The 19,737-nt window shown below is 48.5% G+C and overlaps 1 protein-coding gene across 1 annotated transcript in view; it reads right to left on the bottom strand.

Moving 5' to 3' along the window:
* The window catches only part of LOC114811156, a 45,236-nt gene that overhangs the window by 12,345 nt on the left and 13,154 nt on the right, over window positions 1–19,737 (bottom strand). The gene's annotated exons all lie outside the window — the stretch shown is intronic.

Below are 19,737 nucleotides of genomic sequence, written 5' to 3'. Positions count from 1 at the left end.
CAAGAGTTGAGGTTGTGCAGAGGCCCATGCTGGGTGACGGAGGGAGTCAGGAGTGTGGGATGGTCCGTGTTGGGTCACTGGGGGATAGTCAGGTTGGCTCGTGCTCAGTCAGGAGAGGAAAGAATCAATGAAGGAGAGGGGAGAGTTGGATGTCAGTTTACTCACTGGATGCGGAGCACTGTGAAGGACAGCTCCGGGTGTAGTGTGCTGTGCTGGTTGCCTGGTGGGTGCAGAGCATTTGCTGAGCACTTGGGTTCCTTGCCTTCGGTTGAGCTGACAATCTAATAGCCGTGTAGATTGTTTGATCCGGGTTTACCCCGATGTGACGTAGACTAGCCTAGATTTCACAGTTTTCCTCCATTATAGTAATAATAATAATCATGTATTTAAGCCCTTACTAAGTGCCAAGCACTGTTTAATTTTTTTTAAGTCACTGTTAAGTGTGACTTTGGGCAAGTCGCTTCACTTCTTGGGTCCTCAGTTCCCTCATCTGGAAAATGGGGATTAACTGTGAACCTCACGTGGGACAACCTGATGACCCTGTATTTCCCCCAGTGCTTAGAACAGTGCTCTGCACATAGTAAGTGCTTAACAAATACCAACATTATTATTATGTGCCGGGCACTATACTAAGCACTGGGGTAGATACAAGTTAATCAGTTTGGTCACAGTCCATATCCCACATGGGGCTCCCAGTCTTAATCCCCATTTTACAGTCGAGGCCTCTGTACTAAGCAGTGGGGTAGATGCAAGTTAATCAGGTCCTTTTCAGGGCTCACAGTCCAAGTAGGAGAGAGAACAGGTATTGACTCCCGACTTGAAAGATGAGGAAACTGAGGCACAGACCAGTTAGGTGACTTACTTGTCAAGATCCCACAGCAGGTAAGTGGCGCAGCCAGAACTCATCAATCAGTCGTATTGATTGAGCGCTTACAATATGCAGAGCACTGTACTATTTGGATTAGAACCTAGGTCCTCTGACTGCCAGGCCTGTGTCCTTTCCACTAGGACTCACTGCTCATTTATGAGTGAGAGAACCAGACAAAAGACCAATTGTTGGTTGTGCACCTGAGGGATGGAAATTATGGCTGGGTTATAATAATAATGTCAGTATTTGTTAAGCGCTTATTATGTGCAGAGCACTGTTCTAAGCGCTGGGCTAGATACAAGGTAATCAGGTTTTCCCACGTGAGGCTCACAGTTAATTCCCATTTTCCAGATGAGGTAACTGAAGCACAGAGAAGTGAAGTGACTTGCCCACAGTCACACAGCTGACAAGTGGCAGAGCCGGGATTCAAACCCATGGCCTCGGACTCCCAAGCCCGGGCTCTTTGGGAACGACGCAATAATGGAAACTAGACTCGGGCCTGATAACTCTCATGGATTTCCCCCTCTAGACTGTGAATTCCTTGTGGGCAGGGAATGTGTCTGTTGTTTCATTGTACTCTCCCAAGTGCTCAATAAGTAAGTAAGGTGCTCTGCATAAAGTAAATGCTCAATAAGGGCCACTGAATTGAATGACAGATTTTCCAACCCAACTGCCTCTCTTGCTTCTCCCAGTTATTAGTTGTCCCTGCCGCCCCCCTCCGTAGGCCCGCCGTGGCCAGGGATTGTCTCTCTTCATTGCTGAATTGTACTTCCCAAGCACTTAGTACAGTGCTCTGCACACAGTAAGTACTCAGTAAATATGATAGAATGAATGAGTGACAGAAATGAAGTGAAATAATGCATTTTAGACTTCTTTTTCAGTTGACAGTAATCACCCGGCCTATTGTTCTAATGGTACTTTTACAAAATGGTATCTGTTAAGGACTTACTGTTTGCCAGGCTCTGTTCTCAGTGCTGGGGTAGATACAAGTTAATCAGATCAGACAAGGTTCATGTCTCACGTGGGTCTCAAGGTCTTAATTTTCCAGATGAGCTACCTGAAGCCAGAGAAGTGGAGTGACTTGCCGAGGTTCACATAGCAGATGAGTTGCAGAACCCGGGATCAGTATCCAGTTCCTTCTGGCTCCCAGGCCTGGGCTCTATGCCCTAGGCCACGCTGTTTCTGATCAAAATGGTTTTCTCGTTGAGGACAGAAGGAGTCTGAGGGTTCCAGTAAGCAGCCAGTGCAGTGCTGCGTCTCCAGTAGGAGCTTGGTATTAGAGAGCTCTACACCGAGAAGCATCCACTCCAGCACTCTGCAGCCAGTAAGTGCCCAGTATAGTGCTCTGCATGCAGTAGTCACCCATTAGAGGTCTCTAGACATAACTGTGTAGCACAATATTCTGCACATGATAATAACAATAATGGTATTTGTTAAGGTCTTACTTGGGGCCAAGCACTGTAGAAGGTTGGCAGAAGGTCAACAGGTTGGTTGTAAGTTCTCGGAGACTTAATCCCCATTTTACAGATGAGGTAACTGAGAAGTTAAGTGACTTGCCCAAAGTCAACCAGCTGATAAGGGACAAAGCTGGGATTAGAACCCACATCCTCTGACTCCCAAGCCCGTGCTCTTTCCATTAAGCCACACTGCTTCTCAGGCTACATGTTAGATGCCTAGTTCAGTGGTCTGCCTGTACCACGCTGCTCCAGATGCGGTGAGCGTCTCCCTGTCTAGACTGTAAGTTCTTGGATGGCAGGGATGGTGCCTTCCAACGCTATCCTATTGCACTCTCTCAAGTGTGTAGCATAGCCCTCTGCACACAGCTGACTTCAGCTTCTTGAAGGCAAGGCTCTTGTTTACTAATTCTGAGGTGCTCTCCAAAGTCCTTGGTACAATGCTCTGCCCATAGTAGACTTGTAAGCTCTTGGAAGGAAGGGATCGTGGTTACTAATGCTATCAGACTCTCCCAGTTGCTTAAGACAGTGCTCCTCACACGTTTGACCGTAAGCTCCTCGAAGGGAAAGGATCGTGTCCACAATTTCTTTTGCACTTGGCAAGAGGCAGAATCGGCCAACCCTCGGGTTCATTGTTCAGCTGTGAGCAGACACTTCAAAGAGAATGGAAATTCATTCATTCACTCATATTAACCGAGTGCTTACTGTGTGCAGAGCGCTGTACTAAGCACTTGGGATTGTACAGTACAACAATAAATGGACATATTTCCTGCCCACAATGAGCTTAGAGTCTAGAGTGCGGGAAGCAGACATTAATATCAACACATAAAATTAGAGGTGTGCACGTAAGTGCTGTGAAGCTGGGAGAGGGAGAGGACAAAGGGAGCAAGCAAGTCAGGGTGAGGCAGAAGGGAGCGGGAGAAGAGTAATAGAGGGCTTAATTAGGGAAGGCCTTTTGGAGCACATGAGCCTTCAATAAGGCTTTGAATTGGATGGAGACACCCAGGGGAGTTTAGAACACCAAAGATTCCTGTTGTTGTCTTAGGAACGGATTTTTTTTTTTGGATCCCCTTCCCTTTGCACTCTTAGCTCATGTCTGCCTTAAGAACCGTGCTTCAGCAGCCCCCTCCCCTGGGCTCAGCAGTGAGCCTCCTGCTGCCCTAAAGAAGGAAGAAACCCTTCCCCATGCCCTGGCAGCTGTGGCAGACAAAGGGACTTGGGAAGGAGTCGGCCTGTGTAGCAGTGGGGAAGGGAAGCGGCGGGGCCTAGTGGATGGAGCCCGGGCCCGAGAGTCAGAAGCACTTGGGTTCTCATCCCGGCTCTGCAGTTTGTCTGCCGGGTGACGTCGGATGAGTCTCTTAACTTCTCTGTGCCTCAGTTCCTTCATCTCTCAAATGGGGACAAAGATTGTGAGCCCCAAGTAGGACTGTGTCCAACTCAGTTCACTTGGATCTACCCCAGCATCTAATCTGGTGCCTGGCACATAGTAAACTCTTAACAACAGATGCTACCTCTTTTTTTTCCTTCTTTTATTTTTTTTCAAGGGTCCCAAGTGTAGGCATGGGGTTAGACTCTGCAAATCAGGACTAAACTCTCTTCTTCTCTTTATTTTCACAGACGATCACCATGCGGGTCTTGGGAAGAAATGCCATGTGGGAGTGATGACAGGAACAGTCCTTCTGGGCTCCAAAGGGAGATTTATTCCTGGGATCCAGCACTGATCTGGGGGTGAACAATCTGTGGTTTTGAGTGCCACACGGATGTGCATTTTGGGACATTCGCTGAGCCTGTGTTGATCTAGGCAGGGATCGATTTGATCCAAATCATCAAGGAGGGTCAGGTTGGAGGGGGAAAGTACGAGGAGGGAAAGGAAGACATGGTTTCCTCTGGGTCGGGTTGGTGCTGTCTTCTCGTTTCCAGCATTAAACTGAACCGTCTTTTGTACGTTTTTAGACTTCTAGAAAAGAAATTAAACAACTTTTGACTGACATGGAGACAAGAAGCGAGACCATCATTTCCTCCCTGTCCTGAGATGCGTGCCCCACACTACCGAGGAAGTGCCAGGGTAAGCCTAGGCCCCGGGGGGAGCTTCATATACGGGGTCCCCTCAGAAGGGGTGAGGAATCCGGCGTCCTGCTGCCGACCCAGGAACCTCAGTCTGGGCAGCCGAGCCAGACACGGACCAACCCAAGAGGGTGCTTGAAACCCATCCGGCCTCTCGGTAGAGGCTCGGGGCCTTTGCTTTTATTCATTCATTCCTTCAGTCATATTTATTTAGCCCTTACTTTATGCAGAGCATTGTACTAAGTGCTTGGGTAAATACAGTACAACAATAAAGAGTGACAGTTACAAGGCGCTCACAGTCTTGGGGGAGTAGGGGGTGGGGACAGGGGAGGCAGCCATCTATACAAATGAGCAGACATCAATAGAAATAAATAAAATTGCAGAACTAGACATAAGGGCTGTGGGGCTTGGAGAGGGGGAAAGAGCAAAGGGAGCAAGTCAGGGTGACGCAGAAGGGAGTGGGAGATGAAGAAGAGTGGGGCTTAGTCTGGGAAGGCCTCTTGGAGGCGATGTGCCTTCACTAAGGCTTTGAAGGAGGCGAGAGTCATTGTCTGGTGGATTTGAGGAGGGAGGGCTTTTCAGGCCAGAGGTAGGACATGGCCCAGGGGGTCATTGGCGAGACAGGTGAGATGGAGGCACAGTGAGAAGGTTAGCACCCGAGAAGGGAAGTGTGTGGGGTGAGTTGTAGGAGAGAAGCGAGGTGAGGTAGGAGGGGGCTGGGTGATGGAGTGCTTTAACACCCATGGTGAGGAGTTTTTGTTTGATATGGCGATGGATAGGCAGTCATTAGAGATTTTTGACCTGAGGGGTTTGAGGGGTTTGACATGTCCCGATGGCTTCTGTAGAAAGATGATCTGGGCAGCGGTGAGTGAAGTGTGGACTGGAGTCAGGAGAGGCAGGAGGTTGGGAGGTCAGCAAGGAGGCGGATGCAGTAATCTAGGCGGGATAGGATGAGTGATGGGATTAACGTTGTATCAGTTTGGATGAAGAGGAAAGGTCAGATTTTAGCGATGTTGTGAAGGTGGAACAGACAGGATTTGGTTACGGATTGAATATGTGGGTTGAATGAGAGAGCGGAGTCAAGAATAACACCAAGGTTACGGGCCTGGGAGATGTGAAGGACGGTGGTGCCATCTACAGTGAGAGGAATTTCCGGGAGAGGACCTGCTGTTTCCCGCTACTATGAGCAGCTAACATCCCGGGAGAGAAATATCTTTTTAAATATTTTTTGAATGGTATTTGTAAAGCCCTTACCTATGTCTTGGGCACAGTTCTAAGTACTGCGCTAGAGACAAGCTAATTGGGTTGGACACAGTCCCTGTGTGACGTGGGACTCACGGTTTTAATCCCCATTTTCCAGACGAGGGAACTGAGGCCCAGAGAAGTGAAGTGGCTTGCCCTCGGTCACACAGCAGACAAGCGGCTTGAACTGGGATTAGAATCCAGGTCACTGGGACTCCCGGGATCATGCTTTTTCCACTAGGCCACGCTGCCTCTCAGTGCTTGGTGCATTGTATGTGCTTAACAAATACCACAAGTATTCATTCTTCCAAGAATTATGATTATTTTAATTCCTACCAGAGAAGTACAGGACTGTTTCCCCCATTTACCCTCCAGAAAGTGATTTTAGTCGCTGGGAGAGATGGTATTTGTTAAACGCTCACTATGTATCAGGCACTCTTCTAATCACTGGGGTTGATACAAGCTAATCAGATTGGGCACAATCCTCGTCCCACATGGGACTCACAGTCTTCATCTCCATCTTCCAAATGAAGTTAAGTAAAGAGAGGCGAAGTGAGTCGCCCAGAGTCACCCAGCAGACAGGAGGCAAAGCTGGAATTAGAACCAGGCCCTTCTGCCTCCCAATCCTGTGCTCTATCCACAAGGCCATGCTGCTTCTCTGTCCTTGGCACAGAGTAAGCACTGAACAAATACCCCAGTTATTAATAATGGCAGTTGTTACTACACGAGAAGTACAAGGCGGTTTCTCCCACTTCCCCTCGAGAAATTTAGTGGGTGGGAGAGACGAATAGACGAGGTGAAAGTTATGAAGACAAAGTCTCCTGTTGAAGCCGGTGGGCGAGCCTCGTCCCTGCGACTTTGAACCTGAGAACCCCTGCAGTAGTCAATGATAGAGAGAGTGTAGATGGCCTTGCATGGTGCCATCTAAGCTCCCTTGGTCCTTCCAGGAGGCAGCTTCTCACTGGGGCGTGGAAGAGGAGGAGGAGGGGAAGGGGGAGAAGAAAGAGAAAGTGGGAGGAGTAGGGTCGGGGAGGGTCAAGGAGGAGGAGGAGGACTACTACTTATCACCGTCTCCCCTGTGCAGAGAGAACATAGTGCCAAGTCCTGGGAAAGAATTCCCAGGTGAGAACTGAAGAGAGCCTTAATAATAATTATGGTACTTGTTAAGTGCCTAATATGTAGAGAAGCAGCGTAGCTCAGTGGAAAGAGCACGGGTTTGGGAGTCAGAAGTCATGGGTTTGAATCCCAGCTCTGCCACTTGGCAGCTATTTGACTGTGGGCAAGTCACTTAACTTCTCTGTGCCTCCGTTGCCTCATCTGTAAAATGGGGATTAAGCCTGTGAGCCTCACGTGGGACAACCTGATTACCCTGTATTTACCCCAGCTCTTAGAACAGCGCTCTGCACATAGTAAGCGCTTAACAAATACCAACAATATTATTATTATTGTTATGTGCCGAGCACTACTGTGAGTGCTGGGGTTGATTCAAGTTAATCAGGTTGGGCACAGTCTCTGTCTCATGTGGGGCTCATTCTCTTAATCCCCATTTTATAGATGAGGTCACTGAGGCACAGAAGTTAAGTGACATGGTCTAGTGGCTAGAGCACAGGCCTGGAAGTCAGAAGGTCATGGGTTTTAATCCCGGCTCCATCACCTGTGGGCCGTGTGGCCTTGGGCAAGCCACCTCACTTGTCTGTGCCTCAGTGATCTCAACTATAAAATGGGGATGAAGAATGTGAGCCCTGTGTGGGACGTGGACTGGGTCCAACTGGATTTGCTTGTATCCACCCCAGGGCTTAGTACAGTGCCTAGCTCACAGTAAGTGTTTCCCAAATATCATTATTATGATTCTTCTCATTATAACCCAAGCAACAGACATGTGGCGGAGTCCGGAATAGAACCCAGGTTCTTCAGACTGCCAGGCCCGTGGACGATCCACTCAGCCAGGCTTTAACTGCCATCTCCAAAAATTCCAAATCTACCTCTCCAGCCCGGGCCTCTGTTTCCTTTTTTCTTCATGGTATTTTCTAGGTGCTTACTATGTGCTAGGCACTGAACTAAGCACTGGGGTAGAAACAGGCTAGTCAAGTTGGGCACATTCCCTGTCCCACTGTGGCTCCTAGTCTTAATCCCTATTTTACAGCTGAGGTCACTGAGTCCCAGAGAAGTAAAGCCCCTTGCCCAAGGTCACACAGCAGACGAGTGGTAGTGCTGGGATTACAACTGATGTCCTGCTGATTCCCGGGCCTGTGCTCTATCCAGTAGGCCAAGTTGCCTGGCATTTCCTCCTGCCTTCCCGCGAGCTCGTCCTCTAGACCGAGAATAGGGAATGTGTCCATTTGTTCTTGTATTGTAGCCTCCCAAGCTCTTGGTGCAGTGCTTTGCACACAGTAAGGGCACAATAAATACCATCGAATGATCGAATGAATGACATCTCTACTCGGATGTCCCGCCGACACCTCAAATTATACAGTTCCCAATTAGAACTCCTCGTATTCCCACCCACATGCTCCTTATCTCCACCCAAACACTCCTCTTCCAAATTATTTCCAGTCATTACAGACCACGTCACCGTCCTCTCCCGACCCTCAAGCCTGTAACCTTGGCATTATGCTCAGTTCATCCCTCATTCGGTCACCTTGGCATTATCCTCGGCTCACCCGTCATTCAATCTGCCTATTCAACCTATCACCAAATCCTGGAGGTTTTCTCTTCACGATTCTAAAATCCACCCTGTCCTCTCCATCCAAACTGCTACCCCACAGATCCAAGCACTTCTCCTATCCTGATAGGATGGGAGTTTGGCTGGATGTAGTGGATAGAGCCCGGGCCTGGGAGTCAGATGGTCATGGGTGCTAATTCCAGCTCTGCCACTTTTCTGCTGCATGGACTTGGGCAAGTCACTTGATTTCTCTTTGCCTCGGTTCCCCCATTTTGCAGATGAGGGAACCGAGGTGCCGAGAAGTGCACCTAGGTCACATGGTCACATGAGACTTGCCCTAGGTCACATGGCAGATGAGTGGCGGGACTCAGATGAGTACCCAAGTCCTCTGACTCTCTGGTTTGTGCTTTGCACATGGTAAGCCCTCAGTAAATAGGACCAATTTTGACTGGTTGCTCTTTCCACTAGCCCACACCCATTCCTCCCCTTAGTGGTGAGAAATCAATCCAAGGTATTTAGTGAGCGCTTACTAGGAGGAGAGCACTCTACTAAGCACTTGGGAGAGTCCAATACAATAGATTTAGTAGATACGTTCCCTGCCCATAAGGACTTAACAATATGGAGTCTAAAAGACCAGCTTTTTGATTTTCCTATTTCCCGCTTCTTCGAACTTCACTATTTTGGGCTTCCTAAAAGTGATGAATGTAAGGCCGGGGAGACAAATGAGGTTTGCCAGTCGGAGCTGGGATTTTGAGTTTTTTCTGCTGCTTTGTTTGTTCCCTAGTGGAGAGAGCTCAGGCTTGGGTGTCAGGAGGACCTGGCTTCTGATCCTGGTTCTGCCACTCATCCGCATTGTATTTATTTATATTAATATCTGTCTCCCCCTTGTGTCTGTAAGCTCATGGGGGGGCAGAGATGGTGTCTGTTATATTGTTGTACGGTACTTTTTCCAAGGGCTTAGTACAATGGTCTTCACCTAGTAAGGGCTCAGGAAATGTGATTGACTGACTGTGGGGGATATTAGGCCAGTCACTTCATTTCTCTGGGCCTTAGTGACCTTATCTGTAAAATGGGGATTAAGACTGTGAGCCCCGTGGGGCACAGGGACTGTGTCAAACCTGATTCCCTTGTATGTTCCTCAGTGCTTAGAACAGTGCCTGCCTGGCACATAGGAAGTGCTTAACCGATCCCATGCATTCAGTCATATTTATTAAGTTCTTCATGTGTGCAGAGCACTGTGCTAAGTGCTTTGGAGAGTCCAATATAGCAGTGGGCAGATATGTTCCCCGCCACCCTGCTATTTAGACTACGTCCCTTGTGGGGGACAGACTTGGCTGGACTGTGATCATCATCATCATCATCATCATCATCGTCATGAGCCCTACACAGACAGGGCCCGTGTCCGACCTCACTATCAGATGGATACAGTGCTTGTCCCACTGGCTAAGTAAGAGAGAAAACAGGTATTGAATTCCTTTTTAAAGCTGAGGGAACAAAGGCTCTGCTAAGTGAGGTGATGAGGATGAGATTTGTCAAGTACTGACTATGTGTCAAGCACAGTTCTAAGGGCCTGGGTAGGTCCAAGCTCATCGAGTTTGTCACTTCCCTGTCCCACATGGGTGTCTGGATCTTAATCTCCATTTTACAGATGAGGGCACTGAGGCACAGAGCAGTGATGTGACTTGCCCCAGGTCACCCAGCGGACGAATGGAGCCGGGATGAAAACCCAGAAGCCCTGACTCGCGGCCCTGCATTCCTTCCACAAGGTCGACTGTTGGGTATCTTGTTGGATTTTATGGGTAGACTTGTAAGTCTTGACTTATTGTTCAGAGATTTTTATGATACACCTAGATCACCCCAACCCAAATCAACCCCTGAATTACCCCAGCAAAATCATCCTGGAGGTTAAATTATAAATGGGCATTAATTTCTGATTGATCTCCATTTTACAGAGGAGATGACTGGGGCCCAGAGAAGGGAAGTGACTTCTCCAAGGTCACCCAGCAGAGCAGGGACAAAACTGGAATTAGAACTCATGTCCTTCTGACACTCAGGCCCGGGCAATAGTCCTGAGACCTCCTCTGTTTCTTCTGGTAGAGTATTCCCCTTCCTCCCTCTAGCCCCAGGGTAGTTGGCCAGACTAGGCATGGAGCACAGTTCCTCTTCAGCCTGGCTTCTTCTCTCATTTTTCTTTTTCTTTGAAATGACGTTTCTTAAGTACTTACTCTTTGTCAAGCACTGTTCTAAGCCTTGGAGTAACTACAAGCTAATCAGCTAGGCCACTCAGTCAGTCCGTTGCATTTATTGAGTGCTTACCAGGTGCAGAGCACTGTACTGAGCACTTGGGAGGCCTTCCCCAACTAAGCCCTCCTTTCCTCTTCTTCCACTCCCTCCTGTGTCGCTCTGACCTGCTCTCTTTATTCATCCTCCCAGCCCAGCCCCCCGGCACTTATGTCCACTGATTGATTCCTATTATTGTCCGTCTCCCCCTCTAGACCGCAAACTCATTGTGGGCAGGGAATGTATCTGTTTATTGTTCTATTGCACTCTCCCAAGTGTTTGGCCCACTGCTCTGCATACAGTAAGCACTCAGTAAATATGATTGACTGACTCTTCAGCCTGGCTCCCTCCTTTTTTTTTTTCTTTTAAGTGACATTTGTTAGATGCTTACTCTGTGTCAAGCACTGTTCTAAGCCCTCCAGTAGCTACAAGTTAATCAGGGCGGGCACAGTCCCTGCCATAAATGGGGCTTACAGTCCTCGTGCCTATTTTACAGAAGAGGCAACTGAGGGCCAGAGAAGTCAAATGACTTGCCCTAGGTCCCACAGCAGATAGGTGGCTGAGCTGAGATGAGAATCCAGGTCCTCTGACTGACAGGGCCCCAGGATCCAGTCACTAGGCTAGGCGGCTTCTCTACAGCCTTTGGGAAAACATCACCAAAGGCCAAGTCAAATGGGGCTCAAGAGCCCAGCACCCTAGCTCGTTGTGGGTGGCGAATGTATCTGCTTACTATTCTCCTGTGCTCTCCCAAGCACTTAAACACAGTACTTTGCACAGAATAAGCGCTCGATACATACGATCAAATGAATGGATGAATGAATAGCTCGGCCCAGCTCACCTCACCTCACCTCGGGCCTCTTGGGTAACTTGGCCTGGCTCAGGGCCCAGGATGGTCAAATCTGTGACTTGGACTCATTGTGCAAATCTGTTTGGAAGAAACCCCCCCGGGAAACCTAGGGGATACTGGAGGGAGGGAGTGGGTGTTCAGTATCATCTGAGGCATCTGAGGCTCTTGATATTTCCCGACACTAACCATGTTGTCAATCAGTCCCACCACCATTCGTTACTCAGGTTGGACGGTCGGTCGTATCTATTGAGCGCTTACTGTGTGCAGAGCACTGTATTAAGCACTTGGGAGGCCTTCCCGACTAAGCCCTCCTTTCCTCTTCTCCCACTCCCTTCCCCTTCACCCTGACTCGCTGCCTTTATTTATCCTTCCTCCCAGCCCCAGAGCACTTATGTCCATATCTGTCATGTATTATATTATAGTATCTGTCTCCCACCTGTAGAATGAGTGCTTACTGGGTGCAGAGCACTATACTAAGCTCTTGGGAGAGTACCCTGTAACACCTAGACACATTCCTTGTCCACAGTGATCTTACAGTCAAAAAGGGAGATGGACATTAATAGAAATCAATATATTCTAGATAAAATGCAAGTGCTATGGGGCTGAGGGAGGGATGAATAAAGGGGAGCCAATCCCAGTGCTTCTTATTAGTTTTTTTTTTAAACTGGTAATTGTTAAGTTCTTACTGTGGGCCAGGTACTGTGCCAGTTTGGGAGCGATACAAACTAATCAGATTGGACACAGTCCATGTCCAAAGTCCCACTTAGGTGCAGAGAAGTGAAGCGGTTTGTCTAGTGTCACCTAGCAGGCAAGTGGCAGAGCAGGGTCCTTCTGACTCCCAGGCCCATGCTCTAGCCACTGGGCCACACCGCCTGTCTACAAGGATTTGATTTTTTTTCTCCGAGCTTTCATTTGATCGTATTTAATGCTTGTCTGCTTTCAGCCAGTGCTTAACAAATACCATAATTATTATTCCCATCATTCATTCATTCATTAAATTGTATTTCTTGACCGCTTGCTGAGTGCAGAGCACTGTCCTAAATGCTTGGACAAGTGCAATCTAACAATAAACGGACATATTCCTTGCCCTCAATGAGCTGACCGTCTAGAGGGGGAGAAAGGCATTAATATCAATCAATAAATGACAGATCTGGAGTTAAATGGTGTGGGGTTGGAGGAAGCAAGTCAGGGCGACAGAGAATAGAGTGGGAGAAGAGGAAAGGGGGGCTTAGTCAAGGAAGGCTTCTTTGTGAAGAGTACCATAGGAGATGCCTGGGACACTCCCATAGGCAGGAAACACTCCCCTTGCCCTTGAAGATCTGATGTCCCCTGAAACACGCACCAGCCTTTCTTGGTTCTTTTTCATGACAAGGTAAGACCTAGTAAAAGACAAATATCATTCTCCTTTTTATTCCCTTAAATAACTGGGGGGAACATTTCCTGGCTACAGTTTGGTCAACAACTTCTGTCCTGTTCTATGCACCATTAGTGGGGTATCTGACCTTCACCCTCAGCCCCTCCAGCCCCGACCCCCACATTCCTCCCCTCCCAGCACCACAGCACCTATGTCCAAATATTTCATTTATTTATTTTTATTGCCATCTGCCTCCCCCGCTCTAGACTGCTCTAGCTCCTCGTGGGCAGGGAATGTGGCCATTTATTATTGATTCAATCAGTTGTATTTATTGAACACTTAATGTGTGGACTGTAGTGCAGAGTAATAATAATGTATTTAGTTGCCATTGTTTTTAGTTGCCATTGTTTTTACGAGATGTTCTTCCCCTTGACTCTATTTATTGCCATTGTTCTTGTCTGTCTGTCTCCCCCGACTAGACTGTAAGCCCATCACAGGGCAGGGACTGTCTCTATCTGTTGCCGACTTGTTCATTCCAAGTGCTTAGTACAGTGCTCTGCACATAGTAAGCGCTCAATAAATACTATCGAATACTATTGAATAATGTTGGTATTTGTTAAACGCTTACTAAGTGCAGAGCACTGTTCTAAGCGCTGGGGTAGATACAGGATAATCAGGTTGTCCCACGTGAGGCTCACAGTTAATCCCCATTTTACAGATGAGGTAACTGAGGCACAGAGAAGTTAAGTGACTTGCCCACAGTCACACAGCTGACAAGTGGCAGAGCCGGGAGTCGAACCCATGACCTGGGACTCCGAAGCGCGGGCTCTTTCCACTGAGCCACGCTGGTCAGTGTAGTACAGTACAGAGTACTGTACTAAGCAATTGGGGAAATTCAGTTCAACAATAAACGGACATTCCCTGCTCACAATGACCTTACGGTCCAGAGAATTGTTGTATTGTCCTCTCCCCCGTGGTTAGTACAGTGCTGTGCACAAAGTAAGAGCTCAGTAAGTACGACTGAATTAATTGAGTGAATGAATGAATGCCCCGCAATGATTTATATTAATGTCCATCTCCCCCACTGGACCTTAAGCTCAACTGGGGCAGGAAGTGTGCCTACCAACTCTTGTACAGTACTCTTTCACCTGCTTAGTACACTGCTCTGCATGCAGAAAGCACTGAAGTGCTTGCTAGGAGACCTTGGGCAAGTGATTTCACTTCCCTCAGCTTCTCTTTGCCCTTCTGAAAACAGGGGCTCAGTACCCGTTCTCCTTCTTTCTCGGACCGGGACCTCCTTCTTGGGCAGTCAGTGTCTGATCTGGTTATCATGTGGTTGTCCCAGTGCTTAGTATAATGCTCGGCACATTGTGAATGCTTACCAGATACCACCGTTATTACTGTGGTCGTTATTATTGGGAGAGGAAAACTGATGCCCGTCACTTCTAGTCAATTATAAGCTACCGTGAGGGCAGGGATCCAAAAACTTCACGAACTGTGCATTGTGTTTAGAGGCAATGTCAGAGACAAGTTTATTTGCCCTGAGTGCTAGCAGGGAGTGCTGGTGAAGTGGCAAAATTGTCTCTGTCCATCAAGGCTAGCTCAGCTCCAAGCAATACAGATTTTCTCTACATACCCTTGGAACAACATTCATCGAGTATCAGAAGAATACAATAGAAGAGAAATCGTTTAGAATAGAAAGCAGTCAGCCCCACAGGCATTTTCCATCCAACCCTGGGGGACGTGACATGTCCAGAGCGTTTCTGTAGAAAGATAATCCGGGCAGCAGAGTGAAATATAGACTGAAGCGGGGAGAAACAGGAGGATGGGAGAGAAGAGTTGGCATGGGTCCATGGGCTTAGTCTCAGCAAAGCAGGATTCATCTCTCTTTCTTTCTTTCCACAGAAAATCACCAACCGGTTCTTGGGAAGAAAGCCCATGAAGGAGTGATGACAAGGAACGATCCTTCTGGACTCCAAAGGGATGTTTATTCCTGGGATCCAGCACTGATCTGGGGGTGAACGATCTGTGTTTTAATGTGCCGCATGGATGCGCGTTTCGAGTCATTCGCTGGGCCTGTGTTAGTCTAGGCAGGGATCGATGTGATCCAAATCATCAGGGAGGGTCACGTCAGAGGGGGGAAGTACGAGGAGGGAAAAGAAGACATCAGTTCCTCGGTGTGGGGTTGGTTCTGTCTTCTCGTTTCCAGCCTTCAACTGAACCCTCTTTCGTATGTTTTCATCTTTCTAGAAAAGAACTTAAATAACTTTGGACCGACATGGAGACAAGAAGAGAGACCATCATTTCCTCCCCATCCTGATATGTGTGTCCCACACCATCAAGGAAGTGCCAGAATAAGCCTAGGCCCCGGGAGGGTGGTGCTTCAGATTACCCGGGGTCCCCCCGAGGGGAGATGGAGAATCCGGCCCCCATCCTGCCGACCTAGGGACCTCCGTCTCGGCAGTCGAGCCGGACACGGCCCGGCCCAGAAGAGTGCTAGAAACCCACCCGGCCTCTCGTTAGTGGCTCGTGGCCTTGACTTTGATCATCCATTCAGCCATATTTATGAAGCACTTTGTGCAGAGCACTGTATGAAGCGCGTGGGAAAGTACCATACAACAATAAGGAATGTCAGTCATTGCTCGCAAGAAGCTCACTATAATGAGGGAGGAGGGAGCAGGGAGACAGCCATCCATACAAATGAAGAGACATCAATACACATAAATAAAATTACAGAACTAGACATAAGTACTCTGGAGCTTGGAGAGGGGGCAAGAGCAAAGGGAGCAAGTCAGGGGACGCAGAAGGGAGTGGGAGATGAGGAAGTGTGAGGCTTAGTCGGGGAATGCGTTTAGGAGGAGATGTGCCTTCAGTAAGGTTTTGAAGGAGGGGAGAGTCATTGTCTGGTGGATTTCAGGAGGGAAGACGTTCCAGGCCAGAGGTAGGATGTGAGCCTGGGGTCAATGGCAAGACAGGCGAGATGGAGGCACAGTGAGAAGGTTAGCACCCAAGAAGTGAAGTGTGTGGGCTGAATTGCAGGAGAGAAGCTGGATGAGGTTGCGGGGGGGCAGGTGATGGGACTGTTTAAACACCAATGGTGAGGAGTTTTTGTTTGATATGGCACTGGATAGGCAGTCATTAGATAGTTTGAAGGAGGGGGTTGATATATCCCGATGGTTTCTGTAGAAAGATGATCCAGGCAGAGGAGTGAAGTGTGGACTGGAGTCGGGAGAGGCAGGAGGTTGGAAATTCAGCGAGGGGGCGGATGCAGTAATCTAGGAGGGATAGGATGAGTGATTGGATTAACGTGGTAGCAGTTTGGATGGAGGGGAGAGGGCAGATTTTAGCGATGTTGGGAAGGTGGGACCGACAGTATTTGGCGATGGATCGACTGCGTGGGTTGAATGAGAGCGCAGTCAAGGATAACACCAAGGTTACGGGCCTGGGCGACGGGAAGGACGGCGGGGCCGTCTACAGTGAGGGGAAAGCCTGGGAAAGGACCTTCTGTTTCGGAAAGCCTGGGAAAGGACCTTCTGTTTCCTGTTCCCGCTACTATGAGCAGCTAGTGTCCTGGGAAAGAAAATGTCTTTTTAAAAAAATTTTAACTGTATTGTAAACCACTTACCTATGTCTCAGGCACAGTTCTAAGTACAATGACAAGCTGCATGGGTTAACAAAGTCCCTATGCCATGTGGGGCTCCCGGTTTTAGTCCCCCATTTTCCAGATGAGGAAACTGAGGCCCAGAGAAGTGAAGTGGCTTGCCCCCAAGTCACACAGGAGACAAGCGGCGGAACCGGGATTAAAATCCAGGTCCTTGGGACTCCCCGGGCCCATGCTCTTTCACTAGGCCACGCTGCTTCTCAGTACTTGGTGCATAGTATGTGCTTCACAAATACCCAAGTATTCATTATTCCAAGTTTATGAATATTCTAATTTCTACCAGAGAAGTTGAGGACTGTTCTCCCATTTACCCTTTAAACTGTTATTTTAGTGGACTGGGAGAGTGGTATTTGTTAAGCGACTCACTATCTTCAAGCACTCTTCTAAGGCACTGGGTGGTTACAAGCTAATCAGGTTGGGCACAATCCCCATCCCACATGGGGCTCACAGTTTTCATCTCCACCTTCCAAATGAAGTTCAGGAAAGAGAAGTGAAGTGAGTCGCCCAGAGTCACGCAGCAGACAGGAGGCAAGCTGGAATTAGAACCCTGGTCTTCTCCCTCTCAGGCCTGGGCTCTAGCCACAAAGCCATGCTTCTTCTCAGCCCTTGGCACAGAGTAAGCACTGAACAAATGCCCCAGTTATTAATAATGACAGTTGTTATTACAAGAGAAGTACAAGGTGATTTCTCTCATTTCCGCTTGAGAAACTTAGCTCAGTGGATGAGAGAGACAAATAGGGCGAGGCGAAAGTTAAGAAGACAAAGTCTCCTGTTCAAGCTGGCGGGTGACCCTCGGCCCTGTGACTTTGAACCTGAGAACCTGTGCAGGAGTTGATGATAGAGAGTGTGGGTGCCTTGCACGGTGCCATCTACACTCCCTTCCTTGGTCCTTCCAGAAGGCATTTTTTCACTGGGCATGGAAGAGGAGGAGGAGGGAGGAGAAGCAGGGAGATTGGGAGGAGGAGAAGGGGGAGAAGAAAGAAAGAGGAGGGTAGGGGTCGGGGGAAGAGGAGGACTATTAAGTGTCTCTGTCTCCTGTGGACAGAGGAGCACTGTGCCAAGCGCTGGGAAAGAATTCCCAGGCGAGAATTCAAGGGAGCCTGGATAATGATTATGGTATTTGTTAGTGCCTAAAATGTGGCCAAGGCACTATTGTAAGTGCTGGGTTGATTCAAGTTAACCAAGTTGGGCACCGTCCCTGTCTATGTGGGGCTCATTCTCTTAATCCCCATTTTATAGATGAGGTCACTGAGACCCAGCAGTGAAGTTGCACAGCGTAGCGGCTCGAGCACGGGCCTGAGAGTCAGAGGTTCATGGGTTCTAGTCCCGGCTCCATCACCTGGGGGCTGGGTGGCCTTGGGCAAGCCATCTCACTTCTCTGTGCCTCAGTGACCACAACTGTAAAATGGGGATGAAGAATGTGAGTCCCGTGTGGGACGTGGACTGTGTCCAACTGGATTTTGTCTTATCCACCCCAGCGCTTAGTACAGTGTTTGGGACATAGTAAGTGTTTCCCAAATGCCATTTTTGTGATTCTTATCATTATAACTCAAGCAGCAGACATGTGGCAGAACCAGGATTAAAACTCATGTCCTTTAGGCTCCCAGGCCTGTGTTTGAGTCACTAAGCCAGGCTTGAACTGCCATCTCGATATAGATGATTTCCAAATCTACCTCTCCAGCCTGGGCCTCTGTCATTTTTTCTTAATGGTAATTTTTAAGTGCCAGGCACTGCGACTAAGCACTGGGGTAGAAACAGGCTAGTCGGGTTGGGCACATTCCCTGTCCTACTGGGGCCTTCTAGTCTTAATCCCTATTTTACAGTTGAGGGTCAACTGAGTACCAGAGAAGTGAAGCGCCCTTGCCCAAGGTCACACAGCAGATGAGTGGCAGAGCCTTGGGATTGACACTGATAGTCCTGCTGACTCCCCGGGCCAGTGCTCTTATCCTGTTAGGCCAAGTTTCCTGAGGCATTTCCTCTGCCTTCCCGCGACTCGTCCTCTAGACCCTGACAGTGGAATCTGTCTGCTTCGGTTTTTTACTGCAGTCTCCCAGGCGGCTTAGTAGAGTGCTGTGCACACGGGTAAGGGCTCAGTAAGTACAGTAGAATGATCCAATGATGACCTCTCTACTCAGATGTCCGGCCAACACAGATTTAGCGGGTTCAAAATAGACATCTCTTCCGTATTACCCACCCCATGTTCCTTATCTCCGCCTCAACAGTCCTTCTCCCAAATTCTTTCCCGTCATGGTAGACCACGGCCACCCAGCCTGTAACTTTGACATTATTCTCATTCATGCCTTCATTCAACCTGCAAAGTTAACCTATCACCAAAATCCTGAAGGTTTGATCTTCATGTTTCTAAAATTCACCCTTTCCTCTCCATCCAAAACTGCTACCCTATGGATCCAAGCACTTCTCCTATCCTGACGGGATGGGAGTTTGGCTGGATGTAGTGGAGAGAGCACGGGCCCTGGGGAGCCAGAAGGGTCATGTGTTCAAATCCCAGCTCTGCCATTTTTCTGTTGCGTGGATTTGGGCCAGTCACTTGATTTCTTTTGTCTCAGTTCCCCCCATTTTGCAGATGAGGGAACCGAGGGACGGAGAACTGAAGTTGATCCGCCCACAGTTACAAGACGGACCAGTGGCGGAGCTGAGATGAGTAGCCAAGTCCTCTGACTCCCTGGTTTGTGCTCTGCAACACGGTAAACCCTCAGTAAATGGTAAATCCCTCGATAATAGGACTACCTGACTGGTTGCTCTTTCCACTAGCCCATACCCTTCCTATCCATAGGTTTTGTAAGCTTTCCTAAGCAGTTGGGAGAGTCCAATACAATAGAATTAGTAGACACGTTCCCTGTCCATAAGGAGCTCACAGTCTGGGGTCTCAAAGACCAGCTTTTGGATTGTCTATTTCCCTCGTCTTAGCACTTCAGTATTTTTGGCTTCAATAAATGTGAGGAATGTGAGGCCAGGGAGAGAAATGAGGTTTTGCCGGTCGGAACTGGGATTTGAGGTTTTTCTTGTTGCTTGGTTAGTTCCCTAGTGGGGGAGAAGCACAGGCTTGGGTGTCGGGGGACCTGGCTTGAGATCCTGGCTCTGCCCCTTGTTTGTCATTTATTTATTGATATTAATGTCTGTCTCCCCCTCATGTCTGTAAGCTTGCCGTGGGCAGAGGCGGCGTGTGTCTGTTAGATGGTTCTACTGTAACTTCCCAAGGGCTTAGTCCAATATTCTTGGTTAACAAGTCCATGTACATTGATGCCTATGGGGATATTAGCCAAGTCAACTTCACTTCTCTGGGC

Source organism: Ornithorhynchus anatinus, chromosome 4 (assembly GCF_004115215.2).
Source record: "Ornithorhynchus anatinus isolate Pmale09 chromosome 4, mOrnAna1.pri.v4, whole genome shotgun sequence".
NCBI lineage: Eukaryota > Metazoa > Chordata > Mammalia > Monotremata > Ornithorhynchidae > Ornithorhynchus > Ornithorhynchus anatinus.
Note: the sequence above shows the minus strand (reverse complement) of the source record. Positions and strands in the feature narration are given on the sequence as shown.